At 33.6% G+C, this 19,663-nt stretch overlaps 1 protein-coding gene and 1 pseudogene across 1 annotated transcript in view; both read right to left on the bottom strand.

The window, feature by feature from the left end:
- Positions 1 to 17,420, bottom strand: part of CNKSR3 (CNKSR family member 3) — a 194,889-nt gene extending 177,469 nt beyond the window's left edge. The window contains exon 1 of the mRNA XM_031937587.1: positions 16,995 to 17,420. The gene's annotated coding sequence lies outside the window, so the exon portion shown is untranslated. The remainder of the gene's footprint in view (positions 1 to 16,994) is intronic.
- On the bottom strand, positions 10,241 to 10,811 carry LOC100918138 (annotated as a pseudogene).
- Positions 17,421 to 19,663: the final 2,243 nt, after the last annotated feature.

The following is a 19,663-nucleotide window of genomic DNA, read 5'->3' as shown; positions in this document are numbered from 1 at the left end:
TGGAAGGGAGAACCATAAATGGACATGAAATATGTCAGATCTGACATCTGCTGCACCTGTTCTTTGATGATCTAGTTTCATCAGTAGAAATAGTAGAATGATTATGTTTGAAATCTTCTACTTCAGTCCATGATAACACTTCCAAAGTGAAATTGGGAAGCATGGATGACCAAATGCAGAAGAAGTCAATGCTTGGACAATTTTAAAGGCAATTAAGAATGAATTTTCAAGATCCCTCAAAAAGGGAAGACTAAAAGAATGGAAAAGATCAAGCAGCATCAAAAATATGTGAGCCCAAAGACATTGTCAACCACCAACCCATATGCTTACTTTATTATTTCTATAAAATATTTATGAGAAGGAAATATTCATGTTGTGAGGTTATTCTGGATGAAAATATAAGAAGAGGCTATTTCCATTGATAATTTTCTATAGTGGATCATATTTTCACAATCACATAATTAACTAAGATGTATGAAGTATATAAAGTCTGAGTGAAAAAAGGAAAAAAAATATCTGACTAGGGCCAAATGTAGCTTTAAAAGCTCTCCTCAAAAAAAAAAAAAAAAAAAAAAAAAAGAATTTCTTAGGAATATTTTTAAATCACAGAGAGTAAATATGATTTAGGACAAGCTGGATTCAAGCTCCTCTTCTGTAACATACTTGCTGTATGTCTCTCAGCAAGTTGCTTAACCTCTCAATAATCTGGGCAACTCTCTCAGATTATATATTTCACTACAGTCACTTACTCCCACTGGTAGAAGGGATTTCTTCCTTGAAAAAATGATGAAATTACAGCTTTAGACTATAAAAAATATTAAGGTCCTATAAGATATAATCACCAATTATATGACAAATATAATCACCAAGATTATGTTGCTCAGTGATATACTGAATATTAACAGCTAACAAAGTAGAAAACAAGAAGACATTTGGTCATATAAGGTATTTATCATGCACAAAGTCCAACTAAAAGAGGGATTTCCTGTTGATGTCATAGGTCTACATGGGTCTATGGATGTTACTGTTTTTAGAATGATGTTCTTTTATTTCAAAAGAATTATGTTCTTTTATTTTCACGTAGTCACAGAACACTGTAAGACACACTTCATAAAATCCACTCAAAAATCATTGATCTAGCAATCCATGCAGGTAAAAATAGCATATAAAGAATACAATTGGCTAGATGCTGACATGCAGTTAGATCATGGAGTTAGTCTGCATCTCTATTCCATACACTCATTTTGAACAGAAGATATTGATGGATGATGAGCCAGATCCAGCACTTAGCATGGAGCCTGGTAATAAATAAATACTGACTGACTGGACCCAGCTATGAATAGCAAAAGGTGATTCCCTGAATCATATTTAGGAAATTGTGCAGTCTTTGCATGATGCTAGACAACTATTGGATGCAAAAGGCCAACCAGCCATGTGTATATCATATCACACTATATTCTCCTCAGCAAGGCAAATATGTCTCTTAAACAATATGTCATAAAATGTCTAAAATTCTTAGGCTGAAAGTTGGTAGGCTGTAATACAGAGAAATGGAATATGACAATAAAAACTATGACTTGCTCAAGACAAGCTTATTTTATAGAAAGGACATTAGACTAAGATTTTACATAAAAAAAAAATTATATATGCCCTTACATGGGAATCTACAAATGAAGTAAAAAACAAAATATTCAATAATGCTTAAGTTACTTTGCTTAAAAAATAATAATAATACACACACACACACACACACGACTCAAAACTTTATTCTGACTAAAGGAAGGAACTATTTTAGTGGAAAGCAAGTGAAAAGAACCCTGGCAGAAAGTGACTACAAAAAAAGTGACTACAAAAACAAAAAGAATAATTCCTTAAACATAGTTGATGATCAATATATGTTTATAATTCATTTGAATTGAGTTGTAGGATTTTTCAGAAACTAGGTGAGACAAATTTTATGTCACTGAAATGTAAGACTCCAAAGAAGAATGGTTTCATGTAAAATATGCAGATGGCTGTAAGATAAAAAAAAAAATGTATAAGATTTATTGATACTAGATTTTTGAAGCATTTTTTTATTCCTATGAATCTATAGTTGAAATGGTATCAACATACAAAAGCAATTTAAAGCTTTGTTTAATTAGGGACTCTGGGATGGTTCCTTTATATTCCCTCGAAAACGATTTCCATGTGTCTGAGCTTGCTTCACACCGTTTAGTTTTAGTAGACTTTAAAATTATACAAGCACATGGAAGAGGAACCCTATTATATATAATTGACTTTGCCAATGTAATTAAAGTTCAGGCCTTATATTATGGCTTACAAATCTGTACACAATTAATTCTTTGTGATCTTCTTTGTTTGTTTTTACAGTATGGTACTTCCTGAGGCCTTGGTTTTAAGAAATCAAAAAACCTAATGCTAAGGATATTTAGTAAATTATATATTTCTTTGTTGACCTATTGACCCAACTATCTACCTAGCTAATCCATTCTACCTCCATAATCCATTCTACCTCTTAGATTGGCTATATTAGACAAAAGTTGGCATCTAGTAATCAATATTTTGTTCTGTGCTCAAGCCTTAAAATAAAAACAACAGCAAGTATTTTCCGGGACATTTGGAAAGAGAAGAAACTTCCATTTTCTATATATGGTCAATATCATTATCCCAAAGTAGTCATTAAACCTCTTTCTGTGCAATTCACATTCTAAATACTTTACAGAATGTATTATTCACAATAGGCATTTTTCTTCATCAGAAGTTGTCAAAATACAACATAGTATTTTCACTTTTTAAATTGTTGTTTGCTTGCATTTTGTTTTCTTTTTCATTTTTCCCCTTTTGATCTGATTTTTATTGTGCAGCATGATAATTGTGGAAATATGTGTAGAAGATTTGCACGTTTAACATATTTGATTATTTGCCATGGCGGGGCAGGTAAAGGGAAAGGAAGGAGAAAAAAGTTTGGAACACAAGGTTTTGCAAGGCTGAATGTTGAAAATTATCTATGCATATGTTTTTAAAATAAAAAGCTTTAATAAAAAATTGAGTCTATGTAGAATATAAATTAATATGTAGTACAACAAAGACATCATTACTAGCAAAAAAAAAAAAAAAAAAAAAAAAAGCTTTTCAATTGATGGTCATTTCTGGAAGATTTTTATTTTTAAAGAAATACCAGAAGTCAAGGTAATTTATACAGTAAAAATTTCTGTAGTCTTCTGGTTAGAGGTCTCTAATAATGTTATGAGGATTATTGATCATGGGTCCTTTATTTTCCTTGTCTTACATCCAATACTTTTAAATGATATAAACAATTTTAAATGACAAAATATTGTTTCCCCACCCTGCTGCCCATCCAACAAGGTTTAGATACAAGGAAGTGATTCTTTGTTCCTTTTAAGAAACTTTATGAAGATGGTCATCAGGAAATAGAATATCCTGCCTCAAAAGATAATGGATACTCCTCTCTTCATTAAAGGTCTTCAAGCAAAGAATATTGCCATTTTTCAGATACATAATCATGGAAATTATTTTGGAGATATTTATTGAACTAGATGAACATTAAAGTTCTTTCTAATTTCTTTGATTCTAATCTTCTTTCTAAAATTCTTTGATCTATTTATGTACTCAGTAGGATTCACTATTCCATAGTGTGAGACTTCATGAAACTGGCTTTCTTCCCAGTGTCTTGTGACTGACTTAGTTAAAAAAGAACTTCTCAGAGACTAATACTTGCTCTTGATTGTATTTTAGAATTTGTCTTATTTTTTGCTTTAGTGTGTCTATATTGGAGAGCTTATTTTACCAATTTGTATTTAGAATGATGACCTAAAGTAGGCATTAGATCTATTTCAGTTTTGATTGGTGGCTGAGACCTGCTTACTCTGTTAATTCATTAATATTTAGAATGAATGGCCCAAATAAATGTGATAATCTTTGTAAAGTGTTTAGCACAATACATAGTACATAATATAATAGGTGCTTAATAAATGCTTGTTCCTTCCTCTTCCCTATTCCCTGAATTTTGCAGTATAATAGTTTTTTATTCTCAAGCAACAGATAGATTTAGCTGCTCAATAATGAATCATTCTGATTTTCACTCAATAAACTGGACAATAGATTTTCTTGCTTGTTCAGGCTCCTTACTTCATTGTTAGATTAAGGATACTTTGGGAAGCTGGCCTTGTAGTCGTGAAGACCTGGATTCAATTTCTGTCCCTCTCACATACTAATATATGACCTTGGGCACATATCATTTAACCCCTTAGTGCCTGGTAAGTTTGCCAATCTTCATCAATGGTGGATGTTTCCATATCAGGTGTCCCCTACACTTAGGAATTCACAGCTAAAAAAAAAAAGAAAGAAAGAAGACATTTCAAAGAAAGAGGGAAAAACATTCATGGGCTTCCCATTCCAAATCCTGATCCCTACTTCTCAGACTCTAATGCAAATCAAATTTACAAATTAATTTCTAACCATCTCTAAATCCATGTGAAGGGGAAAAAAAAAGCTTCAGTTTTGCACCATTTTAGGAAATAGATTTGGATTTGGAGTAAAAAATACATAGTTTCTAATACTGGCTTCCCTGCTTGCTATCTCTGTAACCTTGGACAAAACATGTCATTTTTCTGACCTTCCTCCCCCTCATCTGTTAAATGACAGCATTAGAATGGATATCCTCCAAGATTCCTTTTAGCTCTAATTCTTTTGATATGTGAACTAACTAAATTTCTCTTTATGTCTTTTTCTTGTCTCTGCCAAAAAAGTGCTGTCAGTAGCAAAGGAGCCATCAAACTATGTGACCTATTTTGACATTTGAAAATGACAATGAAAAAAGCTGACCAATCAAAATAAATTGTAGGCTTTTGGCACCAATATTTCCTTTTCTTTCTTAAACTTACAAACAGGCTGATATGAAAGGGACAAATATAGCATTTCCATCTCAAACTATTGCTGTTTTAAAAGAAAATAAGAGGTGAAGATTGATTGATGGAATCAGTGTCTGTGAACTCTGGTTTGGTGATGGCTCCCTTGCCTTTAAAATTTATTATATCCACTTTATTTATAATGTGTATATATTTACTTTCAAAAAATAGGGAAGCAAACCCCTGTTCAAGAGCAATAATGTAAACAGTATCACACCTACTCTCAGTAGGAATCGTTTGCACACCTGTCTTTCTTGGAAATGTTTCAATGGTTATTTTTTTCCTTATCTATGTACAAACTCATTAGACCTTGGAAACATCTATTCTATGTCAACCTCACCATCTATTAGAGTTCAGCTTTTTAAAAAGTAGAGTACTCCAAATTGAGGTGGGGGAAAGTCAAACACTGAGCCTGAGTATATAGTATTTGACTAATTTCAGTTTTTTCTCAAAAAAGAATTTTCTGAGTTTTGCTGAGAAAAGTCTCATTTCTCAAATATATAGAGAACTGATTCAAATTCATGACAAGAGTCATTCCCCAAATGACAAATGGTCAAAGGATATGAATAGGCAGTTTTTAGACAAAACATCAAAGCTATCTATAATCATATGAAAAAAGTATTAAATTACTACTGATTAAAGAAATGCAAATTGAAATAATCTTGATGTGCCACATATCAGAATGGCTAATCTAACAGAAAAGGAAAACAACAAATGTCAAAGGGGATATGGAAAAAGTGAAACACACATGGAATGGTTGTTGAAATTGGTGGAACTGAAACAATCACTCTGTAGAATAATTTAGAACTATATCCAAAGGGCTATAAAACTGTGCATACTCTTTGACCCAGCAATACCACTACTAAGTCTTTATTTGAAAGATATTTTTTTTTAAAAAGAACCTATATGTAAATATATATATATATATATATATATATATGTATATGTATATATCAGCTCTTTTAGGGATGGCAAAGAATTAGAAATTGAGTGGATGCTCAGCAATTGAGGATGGTCTGAACAAGTTATGTTTTATGATTGGGAAGGAATTTTATTGTGATATATAAGAAATGACAAGAAGCATGCTCTCAGAAAAACCCGAAAAGACTTATATGAAGTGATGCAAAGTAAAGTGAACAGAACCGGGAGAACATTGTACACAATAACAATGTGGTATGATAATCAACTGTGGATGACTTAGCAATACAGTGATCTAAGATAATGCCAAAGGACTTATGAAAAATACTTTGCAACTCCAGAGAAAGAATAAACTCTGAATGCAAACAGAAACATACTTTAAAAAATATATTTTTTTCTTTTTTTTGCCTGTTTTCTTTTACAGAATGATTAATATGGAAATATGTTTTGCATTACTGAATATCTATACTCTATATCATATTGTTGTCTTCTCAATGATGGAGGAAAGGAGAAAATTTGGAACTCCAAAAAAGATTTTTAAATAAATGATCAAATTGATTTTAGTTTTAATTGGATAAAAAGTAATTGCTACTATCTTAGATGGAATACTACTATCTAAATGTCTCAGTCTCATCCTGAGTGTCACTAGCAGAGAGATTCTTAACTTTTTTTTGTCATAAATTTCTTTGGTAGTCTAATGAAGTCTTTGGACTCATTTTGAAAATAATATTTTTAAAAGCATTAAAAAAATACACAAAATTGCAAAGAAATCCCAAAACAAGATTATAGTTCTTTTGTTAAGAACTCTTGACCTAGGACATCTTGATCTGTGGTGTGAGATTTGGAATGGTATTCTATAACCTTTCATAATAACCTGCATTATTGCCAGTTGGCTTTACCTCATGATGATGACCACCATGGATAGTTCACAAAAATCTCAGAGTAGGAAGGAACTTCAGAAGCTATTTTGTCCTAACATTATTTTAATAAGAATCCCATACCCAGCAATGCAGTTTTTGTTTAAAGATTTCTAGTCATGGGGAACCCACTACCTCCCAAAGCTGCATCTAGGGCCATCATCAGTCATCCTGACCTATATTTTGCCACGGGATTCTGATGATCCTTGAGGAGAGAGTAAGGAGAATGACTTTTAACAACCTTGGATGATTTAAATCCAATTTACTTACAAAATTACAATTTACTTATATTACCCTCCTGATATCATTGGTTCAGTTTGAGAACTACTTTTGAATAATTTTCATTATTAAGAAGTTTTCCTTTATATTAAGTCTATATCTGCTTTTTTGTAACCTCTACCAATTGCTTCAAGTTCTGCCTTATGGGATCAAGAAAAGAAAGACTAATCCTTCTTCTACATGATGGCTCCTGCTTAATATGGTACTCCAGAAATGATGAAAAACTGGTTCACTGGGGAATCATCTCTTAGGGTAGCTCTAATACTTAACAATACAGTAGCGTGGTAGAATGAATTACTTAATACCAATGAGTTAATGCTTATTGAAGTAGACTCAAGGTAGTTTACCTTACAAATCCAATTTACTTGTAGAATATTCCTGGACCTTCCTACCTAGTACTTAATCTGAAAAGCAAGAAATTTCTTTAGTGTAGAATGAATAAGTAGCTATTTTTGAAAAGAATCTCAAAGTTATAGTTTTCATTGGACAAGTAAGTCAAGAAATAACCATAAAAAGTAGTACAGTCTATGGAAAAATCAGAATGAAATTGTGTACTTTTCTAATTATTGTGGAAAGTAAATAGAAATGTAGTAATAATTTTAAAGGACATAATATGGAAAGTCAGAAGGGAGGGAAAGATTTCATACTGGAATATGGAAAAATAAAAAGGGAAAAATAATTCTGATTGATGTCTTTTCTCCCTTGTCATCCTTGGACTTTTTCTTTCTTTCATTCAGTTTCCTGATTTCTTTAAAATATTTAAGAACTTTATGGGGAAAAGATCACTCAGTACTGGAATGATTAAGGTAGAAATTTTTTTTTCCAAAAATAATGAATGGAAACTAAAGAAATGTAGTAACCTGTAGCAATTTAGTGAAATCTTGATATTCTAATAAGGTGATTTATTATTATTAGTCACATAACCTGATATTTTTCAATATTACAAACATACTTTCATTACATTATCTCCTACTTTTTTGTTTTCAAGTTCTATTTAGTCAAAGTTAATGGCAAATTTGTCAAATACAGAGGAAAACCAAAATTCCAATTTAAAGGTTCTTTTTATAGGTTGTCTCTCTATGCATGTTTTCAGATAAAAGAAGATTCCTTGAGAAATGCAGTCACACATGGCCCTCTTCAACAATGAGATGTTCCAATAGAGCAGTAATGAATTGAACCAGCTACACCTAGTGAAAGAACTCTGGGAGATGACTATGAACCACTAAATAGAATTCCCAATCCCTCTATTTTTGGCCACTTGCATGTTTGATTTCCTTCACAGGTTAATTGTACACTATTTCAAAGTTCAATTCTTTTTGTACAGCAAAATAACCGTATGGACATGCATATATATATTGTATTTAACTTATATTTTAACATATTTAACATGTATTGGTCAACCTGCCATCTGGGGGAGGGGGGAGGGAGAAGGAGGGGAAAAATTGGAACAAAAGGTTTTGGAATTGTCAATGCTGAAAAATTACTCATGCCTATATCTTATAAATAAAAAGCTATAATTTAAAAAAAGAGAGAGAGGGAAAAGAAGTCACAAAGATCTATTGGTTTGATCATTCCCTGATGATCAGTATCAAGCAAGGTATAAAACAGGAAGACATAAGTTCATCAAAAGTTTTAGCTTCTCTCACAATAGATGTTCCTGCTTGTGGATGATAATTTTCTGAGTTTATTGAGAGATCTTCTCAATTAGATCCATAGCCACTCACTGATGAGGGAATGAATAAAGAATGCAGATTGCATGGATTAATTTACAGTGAATAGGAAAACAAATTGATTTAGTCTAGCGATGGCAATCTTAAATAGAAACAGAAGCCAATATACTATTTATGTTCACTAAACTGTGCACCACATATTGATTTTTTAAAAACCACATATTAACATCACCTATGACTTATTATATTTTTATTTATTTTGCTAAATATTTACTAATTACATTTTACAGCAGTGCTCAGGAGGGTTATAGCTAGTAGGCTGCATGTTTGACACATACAATTTAGATAATAGTGGATATATCTTGGATAGGAATAGGCAATGAGTTAGACTGAAAGTTGAATAGGAAAAATAGAGAAGATTGAAGCCTGCTTAATAACACCAAAGAACATCTTTTTAACATAAGTATTCAATGATTCAGTACATGGCTGCTGCAAAAATGAGCCAAAACTTGGCAAATAGAGACTAGTCCTTAAAACATATATGGATTTTCCCTTTCATGAGTTATATGGACTATGCCCAATATTCTTAATCTATTTTCAACCCCTACAAGTGGAATTTTGAAAAACAGTTTACCATCATAAAGGATGAAAGGATGAAAAATCTTCAGGTTGGTTGAAGAGCTGGAAGGGTTAATTATTCAGTAGAGAGAACTCTATCAGTGGATAGAGCACTGAGCTTGGAATTAGAAAGTTTAAACCTGGCTTCAGATCATCAATTAGCTGTGTGACTCTGAATGAATCAGTTAACCTCTGTTTATCTCAACTTCTCCAACTGTAATACATGGATAATAATAATATCTATCTTTCAAAGTTATTGTAGGAATCAAACAAGAAATTATTTATAAAGTGCTAAAATACTTAGCACAAATGTGTCACATACTAGGTACTATATAAATGGTAGAATAGAATGGCATACAAATATGAGCAGATAATTTCTTGCTTTTTTCCCTAACAACTTTTCGAGTATAACTACTGTAAGAGTATCCCAGGCCAGAAAATTTGAGGTACCTCTTGAACCCTACATATTTCCCAGATTTGTACGTCAATAAAAATAATATTTTTGTTTGTTTTTTTAATTTTTTAAAAAAGAAACAGTGAAACAATAATCTATGTATGTCTTCTCTTCCTTACCAGGCCCACATGTTCAATACTGGCTTTCTTTCCTCCATCACCATTCACAAACATAGAGGTCTCCAATAAAGAAAATGAAACTTCTCTAAGTAGACATGATGAATGGATGAGCCTGATTATTCAAAATAAAATATTCAAAATTCAAAATAAATATTCAAAATAAAAATGAGCACATCTGCATTCTCTGTGCTCCGAGTAGCTTATATTTATTCCCCTTCTTTTAGTCAAACTGGAGAAAGAAATTCTCTGGACTTAATGCTTTAAAGCACCCCTCCCACCTCCCACCCCAGTCAGTGAAGAATGCTTTAAAGATTGACCCCAAAATTGCTTATGTTCATGCCACATTTAGGGCTTTCTCACTGTCATATCAATTTTTTTTTCTTTGGGATTGGGAATAATAGTGAACGCTTTACTAATTTCTTTGAATTTCTTCTTTTCTTCTTGTTTTCAGCACTGGTCCCATTGTTTCCATCTGGATGGCACATTAAGGCTCTCTTCTGAGAGATATTTCATTTTTGGAGGCATTCTTGTCCATACCTAGAATCTTAATGTAATCTCTTCTCTTAGTCTCCTTAACCTCAAATAGTACATTTTTCAGGAGTTGCTTCTATTTTTGTTCTTTGTTTTCTCTGCCTGATATATTTTCTCACTGTCCTGCTTTGCTTCCTCATACTTTTTCTGTACCCATGTAACATCATGTTCTTCTCAGATAGGCTTTGATGTGTCACCCAGTGTCATTGCATTCATGCAGTTAACTATCTTCTAGTTATAGTGCTGTTTAGATTTGTTTTTATATTGTTGGGTTCTATTCTCAGGACTTCTGTATATATTACATATGCTAATTTATAATTCCTTTCTTTAAATTCTTTGCTGCCCCACCCCAATTCCCCCACCCCTGCTTTCATGGGGCAAGACAAATTTTCTCATGGTCTGAGGTCATCCTGAAGGTCTCTCTCTCTCTCTCTCTCTCTCTCTCTCTCTCTCTCTCTCTCTCTCTCTCTCTCTCTCTCTCTCTCTCTCTCTCTCTCTCTCTCTCTCTATATATATATATATATATATGCACATATAGAAAACAACCCACCAAAAACAAAAGAAAACTGCTTTCTCAAAAGTCATTTTAATAAAGGCTGAAGCTTCTCAGAGGCTGTATCTACATTGGTAGATTCCAACCTTAAAATGTCATTGCTTACAAACTGTGCCTCTGGATAATGACCCAACAGTGCTGAACACTCTGTTTAGAGAATTTTTGAAATAGTGATGGGGAGGGAACAAATACCAGGGCACCATCCAGGCAAAAGATGATCTTTTAATAGTTCCATTTTTAAAAATCCACTTCAGCTATTTTCTCATATTTTATGACAGTCTTAGAATTCTTGAAATCAAATGATAACTCAATATTTCTGAGTCAGTCCTGGAGCTTTCCAGAAGCAGTGACAAACAGTCCTAGAATTCAGATAAAGGTGACATTTACCTTCTCAGAGATGATCCCAGAAACCCCAGAAAAAGGAGTTATACAGTCTCACTAACTGCTAAGCTCCTTAGCTCATTAAAATGACAGCTTGGGTACCACATTTTTAGGGTAAGCTTCACTACAAACTTTCTTAGCAGTCATTTCCTTGAAAGTTTCTGCTTCTAAACTATTCTTCATCCTCACCGCAACACCTAAAACCTTCAAAATTCTTGTTTCTCCAAATCCATCTGTTCTACTCTTCTAACTTTCCTCCCTTCAGTCTTGATTCTGTAGTTAATCAGTTCAACTGTATACTATTATCTCGCCTAGAATGACTTATCCCTTTTCCCCCAACAATCAACTATCTTATTGTCAACATTCTCCAATTATCTCCTTTCACTGTTCCATTCCTTGAGCTGCTGAACACTGCTAAAAGAAGGCATGAAGCTGATAACTGGCTCTACTACAAATTCATATAATCTAATCCTAACTGGGTCCTCAGTGCTAGATGGAAATCCTTTTATTCCTCCCTATTTTATTCTCTATTAGGTTCCTTAAGGCACCTGTTCTGAATTTTTTCCTCTGTCTTTAAACCCCTATCTACCATACCATCCCTACTCTTCCATCTCTAAATTGATAGTGCTGAAACTATCCAATTTTAACTTTGCTACCTAGAGGAAACTAAATGGCCCAGTGGATAGAGAGTACTGAAAACTCTGAGTTCATATTTAGCTTTAGACATTTCCTACTTGTGTGACCCTGAACAAGTCACTTAACCTCTGTCTGTCTCAGTTTCCTCAACTATAAAATGGGAAGGATAATAGCATCTACATCACAGGGTTGTTTTGAGTATCCAGTGAAATAACATTTGTAAAATGCTTAACATAGTCTATCCATGTAATAGGTGATTTAATAAATGCTTGTTCCTTTCTCTTTCCCTCTTAGTTCTTTCAAATCCTCTATTTTTTCCCCCTTAAAAGCCCTCAACACTATCGTTTGTTATCTTTTCCATTGCTCTGGCTTAAATGCTTCTTCCTAAGAGTAGCTATTTTTCTTAGATGATAGCCCCTCCCTTTTCCTCTTTAAGAATGCCTTGTTGAGGGGCAGTTAGGCGGTGTAGTGGATAAAGCACCAGCCCTGAAGTCAGGAGGACCTGAGTTCAAATCTCAGACTCTTAATACTTCCCAGCTGTGTGATCCTGGGTAAGTCACTTATCCCAACTGCCTCAGCAAAAAAAAAAAAAAAAAAAAAAAAAAAAAGTGTTTTATTGAAACTAATGCTAAGTGGAGTGAGTAGAACCAAGAGAAAACATTGTAGACAGCAACAACAAGATTATGTGATGATCAACTGTCATGGATGTGGCTCTATTCAACAATGAGTTGACTCAGGCCAATTCCAAAACTTGTGATAGAGAGAGTCACCTGTTTCTAGAGACAAGCCTATGGATCACATGTGATCCATCAATGTATATTTTTACCTTTTTGTTGTTGTTGTTGTTTGCTTGTTTGTTTGTTTTCTCATTTTTTTCCTTTTTGATCTGATTTTTCTTGTGAAGCACAATAAATGTAGAAACATGCTTAGAAAAATTATACATTTTCAATCTATATTAGGTTACTTGCTGTCTAGGAGAGAAGGTTAGAGGGAAGGGAGGACAAAAAATTGAGAGCACAAAATGTTTTTTGCATAGATGAATGTTGAAAACTATTTTTGTATGTATTTTGAAAAATAAAAAGTTATTATATAAAAAAGAATGCCTCATTGACCAAATTGAAGAAGACCCAAAACTATATTATAAAGAGGCAGTCATCAAAATCATTGAGTACTGGCTAAGAAAGAGAGTAGTGGATCAGTCAAGTAAGTTAAGTACACAAGATACCATAGTAAGTAACTATAGTAATCTAATGTTGGATAAACCCAAAGACTGCAGCTTCTGGGATAAGAATTCACTATTTGACAAAAATTTCTAGGGAAATTGGAAAAGAGTACGGCAGAAACTAGGCATTGACCAACATCTAAGAACCTATATCAAGATAAACCAGTTAAAATGGGCTCATGATTTAGACATAAAGAAGCAAATTAATAGATAGTAAGAGATTGTCCACCCTGTGGTAGTCAAATCTGTGGAGAAGGGAAGAATTTATGACCAAAGAAGAACTAGAGAATATTATCAAATGAAAAATGGGTAATTTTGATTACATAAAGTTAAAAAGGTTTTGCACAAACAAAGCCAATGTAGCCAAGATTAGAGGGAAACAGAAAGCTGGGAAACAATTTTTGCAACTAGTATTTCTGGTAAAACCCTCATTTCTAAAATATATAGAGAACTGAGTCAGATTTATAAGAATACAATTCATTCCTCAATTGATAAATGGTCAAAAGATATGAATGGACAATTTTCAGATGAAGAAATTAAAGCCATTTCTAATCATATTGAAAATATATTCTAAATCACTATTGATTAGAGAAATGAAAATTAAGACAATTCTGAGATACCACCTCACACCTATCACATTGGCTAAGATGAAGGAAAAGATAATGATGAATGTTGGAAGGGATGCAGGAAAACTGGGACACTAATGCATTGTTGGTGGAGTTGTGAGCTGATGCAATCATTCTGGAGAACAATTTGAAACTATGCCCAAAGGGCTATAAAATTATGCATACCCTTTAATCTAGCAGTTCACTTTTGGATCTGCATCACAAAGAGATAATAAAAAGGAAGGAAAATCCATATGAGCAAAAAAAATGTTTGTAGCAGGTCTTTTTTGAAGCAGCAAGGAAGTGGAAATTGTGTGGATGCCCATCAGTTGGGGAATGACTTTTCTATAAGAAATGATGAGCAGTCTGGTTTCAGAAAAGCCTGGAAAGACCTGGATGCAGATGGCTCCCTCCATCACAAATCTTTTGGAATTGATCTGAATCATCTCATTGTTGAAAAGAGTCAAGTCCATCACAGTTGATCATCACATAATCTTGTTGCTGTGTACAATGTTCTCTTGGTTCTATTCACTTCATTTAGCGTCAGTTCATGTAAGTCTCTCTAGGCTAGTGGTTCTCAAAGTATGGTCTAGAGAATCCTGGGGATCTCTGAAACCCTTTTAGAGGGTCTACAAAATCAAAAATAGTTTTTATTTCCAATATGGTAAATGTCTATAAATATAATCCAGATAAACAAAAATGCTTTGGAGGGATCTTCAATAATTTTTAATAGGATAAAGATATTGAAAACAAAAGTTTGAGAACCACTGCTCTAGGCCTTTCTAAAATCATCCTGCTGATTGGTTTTTAATCTATGTCTTTTTTACCACATGACTGCCATGGAAATATGTTTTGTATGATTGTGCATATATAATTATATCACATTGTTTATTGTATCAGTAAGGAGGGAACAAAAGAATTTGAAATATATATATATATTTTTTAAATGAAGGTTCAGTGGCCTCAGATATTTACTCAGACACTTCTATGTCCCTGGTCAAGTCATTTAATACCAATTGTTTTGTTAAGAAAAACAAATGTTCATTATTTTTACATGTAATTAGGGAAAAAATGAAACTTTTTTTTTTTTTAAAGGAATGCTTCAATGAGTATTTTCCTCTCCCTTATCATCAATCCCTTTTTTCACCTAATGGATCCTTCCTTTTGTACTATACATATTCTCAACTCTAGATTTTAAGTTTCAAAACCCTTTACCTGTCCCTTTCAAGTATAAGGTATTCTGTCAGGTGAAATTGATGAAGCTTTCCTTGATTTTGTCCCTCTTCCCCCTATTTGCTAGTGCTCTATTTTTCTCCTTGAACTATCTTACTTTGAATAACTCATGTATATTCACTTACTTGTTTTGTAACTCCCTCCTCTCTACTTATCCAATAAAAGGTTAAGTATCTTCATAGTAGTTTTAGCCTTAATTTCTCCCAGGTCTAATAGTGCCTTGCAGATAGTAAGCACTTAATAAATGTTTGTTGAATTGGAATGAATTTAATTTTTGACACACTCCAGTGAAAAGTTATAGATGATTAAAGAAAGATGTCATTTTCTACCCCACAAACCCAGAACACAAAACAAAAATAATTAAAGGCCAAAGAAAATCCAAGGAGAAGTTCAAAATAAAAAATACTTTTTGTAGAGAAGGTAGTATAACAAAGATTATTACCTCAGAAGAAAGAGGACTTGGGTTCAGTTTCAGTCTTTGATCACTACTACCTGGACAAGTCATAATCTCTAAGTCTTTATTCACTTTTTAATCAAAGTATTAAATTAAGTGTTCTCTGTGGATCTTTAATCATATGTCTATGATCCTATGAGTTATAAGATGAAGGCTGGGAGGGACATTATTCATAAAATGCTGGAGTTTGGTTGTTGTTGTTGTTTTTTCCTGATGAAGGGTCCATGAAGTTCATTCTAGTTTTCCTCTACGAGACAGATTTAACTAAAAATGGGAAGGCATCCTGAATTAAAAGTTCAGCAGTAGCTCAGGGTCTCTGTATTTCTACATTTAGTATATTTTAGTTTTATACAGATGATTATTTTTAAAATTAATTTTATTGCTGTCTTATGTTTATTTTCCACATATATCCTGCCTACTCACCTACCCAGAGAGTCCTCCTTTTATAGAGAATTTTAAATTTTTTTTAAAAGACAAAAAAAGTTTAGCAAAATTGATCAAATATCAACCAAGCTTGGCAATACCTGTAGTATTCTATTTTAAAGATATATGTGTATATGTATATATCTATATACAAAAATTCATATAGACAGATATATCTATAACTATCTATCTAGCCATCTATATATGAATGAGAGAAAGATTATTGTTCAGTTGTTTCAATCATGTTTGACTCTTCATTATCCCATATGAGGTTTATTTCACAGAGATACTTGAGTGGTTTATCATTTCCTTCTCCAGATCATTTTATAGATGAAGAAACTGAGATTGACAGACACTGGGGGGTCACACAGTTTCTAAGTGCCTGAGGCCACATTTGAATTCGGGTCTTCCTGATTCCAGGCCTAAGGAACAATTCACTGTACCATCTAGCTGCTCACACATACACATATACCTTTTATTCCCCCTTGGGTATATGACTATATGAATGTTGTGTATATGCACATATATGTGTATTTAGGTGTATGTATGCAAACACACACAGATATTAGTCAGTATAATGGGTATTATACTAGACCTGGAGTCAAGTAGACCTGATTTTAAATCTAACTTCAGGCACTTAGTAGCTGTGTGAACCTGGTCAATTCACTTAATGTCAGTCAGCCTCACTTTCGTCAACTATAAAATAGGGAAAATAATGGCAGTTACCTCCCAGGGTTGTTGTGAGGATCAAATGAGTTAATATTTGTAAAGTACTTTATATATAAATTCATCATATATAAATATATATATGTGTGTATACTTACTTATATATAAATTCATTACTTTCATTATTATTATCCTGTCATAGTGCCCCCTCTGTCATAAATGATTTTGATGATGGTTTTGTTTATTAAAAACAGCAATCAGAAAACCCCCAAAATGCACAAAGAAAAGTGACAATACAAAGACTTTCTTTCATAGTGCTTTTTGTCATTATCATAAATTAAATTCCTGATGTTCTCATGTGCCTTAATAATATAAAACACTTACCATGACTCGCTTAATTGTCTGGCACCCAGCACACCTTTCAAAAACAAACCAAGAAAAAACCCAAAAACATTCAGACGAGTAGAGGATATTCTTGGCTTCTTGAATAGTCATAAGAAAAAATAAAAATAATTTGCATTAGCTTATGTCAGTTAAAAAAGGCATTTTTTCCAATGGAAAAGAGAACATCAGAAAGGATCCCTGAAATGACCAAAGTTGTTTTGTTCTGGACTTCGTGGAAAAGTACAGGACTACTAAAGGAAATGCCCACTCAGAAATCCTCCCCATGTCAGCGGCAGGCAATGCAATGACTCTTGGCAATCAGAGATGTCATTTCGGATCAAAGCCTCCATTACTCCTCTGTCTGCAAGAGGAGTGAGAAATTTTAACAGTGAAAAACCATTCAGAGCTCATTCTTGTTCTGGGCAGTGTTTTCTCTGAAAACAAAGAGGACAAAAAAGGACCTTTCAAAAATGTTCTAGTTCAGGATACAGATTCACCTAAATTTAACTTGAGCTGGGAGAGTAGAGAAGTGTGAAATTGAGAAGCCAGATTACTGCTGACAGCTATTAGCATGAGTGCTGGGGAGAATTGGAGGAAGGTCCTCTTCTCTCTGTTCTGAGGGGCACATGTGTTTAACAAAGACAGAACAGAGCATCAAGAAGAAAATGAACATTACCTTCGTAATCATCATTAACATCATCTGTTAAGAAAAAATGATCAGAAAAAAAAAAGAATACTGCAAAAGACACAGGGCCATTTCTGAGACTGTCCAGTCATGGGGGATGGGTGAATCCTTCAAAGTGTGGATTCCTAAGAATTCTAAAGACTGATAGTGAAACGAACTTCCTGATTTTTGAATGAAAGGTGATGAATTGGAAGAAATCAGACATGGTTTATGTGTTGATTTATTTTCCTTGCCTATAATTATTTGTTATGAGGAGAACCATCTACTTGCAAAGGAAATGTGGGTTAATTGGTAATTATTTATATGAAGAAAGAGAGCATTAATGAAAGAAGGCAAAGTGCCAAAGTAGATAGAACTTGTTTCAGAGCCTGGATGTCTGTGTTCAAGCCCTGCCTCTGACGTGTAATAGCTATGTGACCCTGTACAAATCACTTATTTTCTCAATGCTTCTGGCAGCTCCCTCAGACAACAAACATTTTAAGTATTTATTCCATACCAAGCACTATCTCAAAGAGTTCACATATAATGAAGGAGACAACATGAATAAATGAATGAATGGGTATTTATTAAGTGCTTTCTATGAGCAAAGTCCTTGGCTAAGTACTAGGGATATACATAGAAAATAAAAGTTAACCCTCCTCTCAAAAAGCCCCATTCTAATGGGCATAAAACACACAGGAAGACTCCAGCTAGTAAGGTCCCAATAGTCTATATTGGTCCCAATAATGCATATTCTTTATTTTCAAATAAAAAGACAGTAAGTATACAACTATTTGAAAATTCTGAGGATTTTGATGAGAAATTTCTTTCCACACCCACATGTGCCACATTGTGGCATCCCTTTTTGTGGTGGCAAGAAACTGGAAACTGAGTGGATGCCCATTAGTTGGAGAATGGTTGAATAAATTATATTATATGATTGTTATGGAACATTATTGTTCTATAAGAAACCATCAGCAGTATGATTTCAGAGAGAACTGGAGAGACTTACATGAACTGATGCTAAATGAAATAAGCATAATCAGATCATTGGACATGGCAACAACAAGATTATATGATCATTAATTCTGATAAACATGACTCTTTCCTACAATGAGATGATTCAGGCTAGTTCCAATGATCTTATGATGAAGAGAGCCATCTACACCCAGAGAGAGGACAGAGTGTGGATCACAACATAACATTCTCACTCTTTTTGTTGTTGTTTGCTTGCAATTTGTTTTCTTACTCATTTGCTTTTTTTTAATCTGATTTTTCTTGTACAGCAAGATAATTATATAAATATGTACATATATTGGATTTAACATATATTTTAACATGTTTGACATATATCTCTCTAGGGGAGAAGGTAGGGGAAAGGAGGAGAAAATTTGGAACACAATGTTTTGCAAGGGTCAATGTTGAATAATTATCCATGTATATGTTTTGAAAATAAAAAGCTTTAATAAAAAAAAAAAGAGAGAAATTTCTTTCCTAAAATGAGGACCTTGCAGAAGCAGGTCCCAGATTCCATGTCTATAAATGTTTCTTGAGATGATGGAAGGGGCTGGGCTTAGAAGCAGGACCTGTATAGTCTGGAGGATGCTGACACTCCTGGATGTGTTCATCAGTGGCAGTACTGGTGGTTTGTCATTTAACATCAGGGAGGTGATACCATGACATGCAGGGAAATTGGATTTAAGTGAGCTGTGCTAAGTCACTCTCTCCTCCAGAGCCATCTGAGTCCAGTGGCAAGATAGAGATCAAGATAACTGGCAGTGGCTCTGGATGCAGATGGCCCTTTTAGACTTTCCCAAGTCTCAGTTTGATGGAGGCAGCACCCATTCAGTGATTAAGGCTAGGCAAGAAAGATGATCTGGTGAAGAAAGGAGGGCCTTCTCCCAGTTGTTCCTTTCCTCAGTGATGGCCATGGGGTTGGAAACAAGACCAGTTGTTTGGGATGATAGCAGCGAGGAAGTAATGCCATTCCCAGTGTTCTTGACTT

This window comes from Sarcophilus harrisii, chromosome 4, assembly GCF_902635505.1.
Source record: "Sarcophilus harrisii chromosome 4, mSarHar1.11, whole genome shotgun sequence".
NCBI classification, from domain to species: domain Eukaryota; kingdom Metazoa; phylum Chordata; class Mammalia; order Dasyuromorphia; family Dasyuridae; genus Sarcophilus; species Sarcophilus harrisii.
The sequence above is the reverse complement of the archived record's forward strand: the minus strand, read 5'-3'. Positions and strand labels throughout refer to the sequence as shown.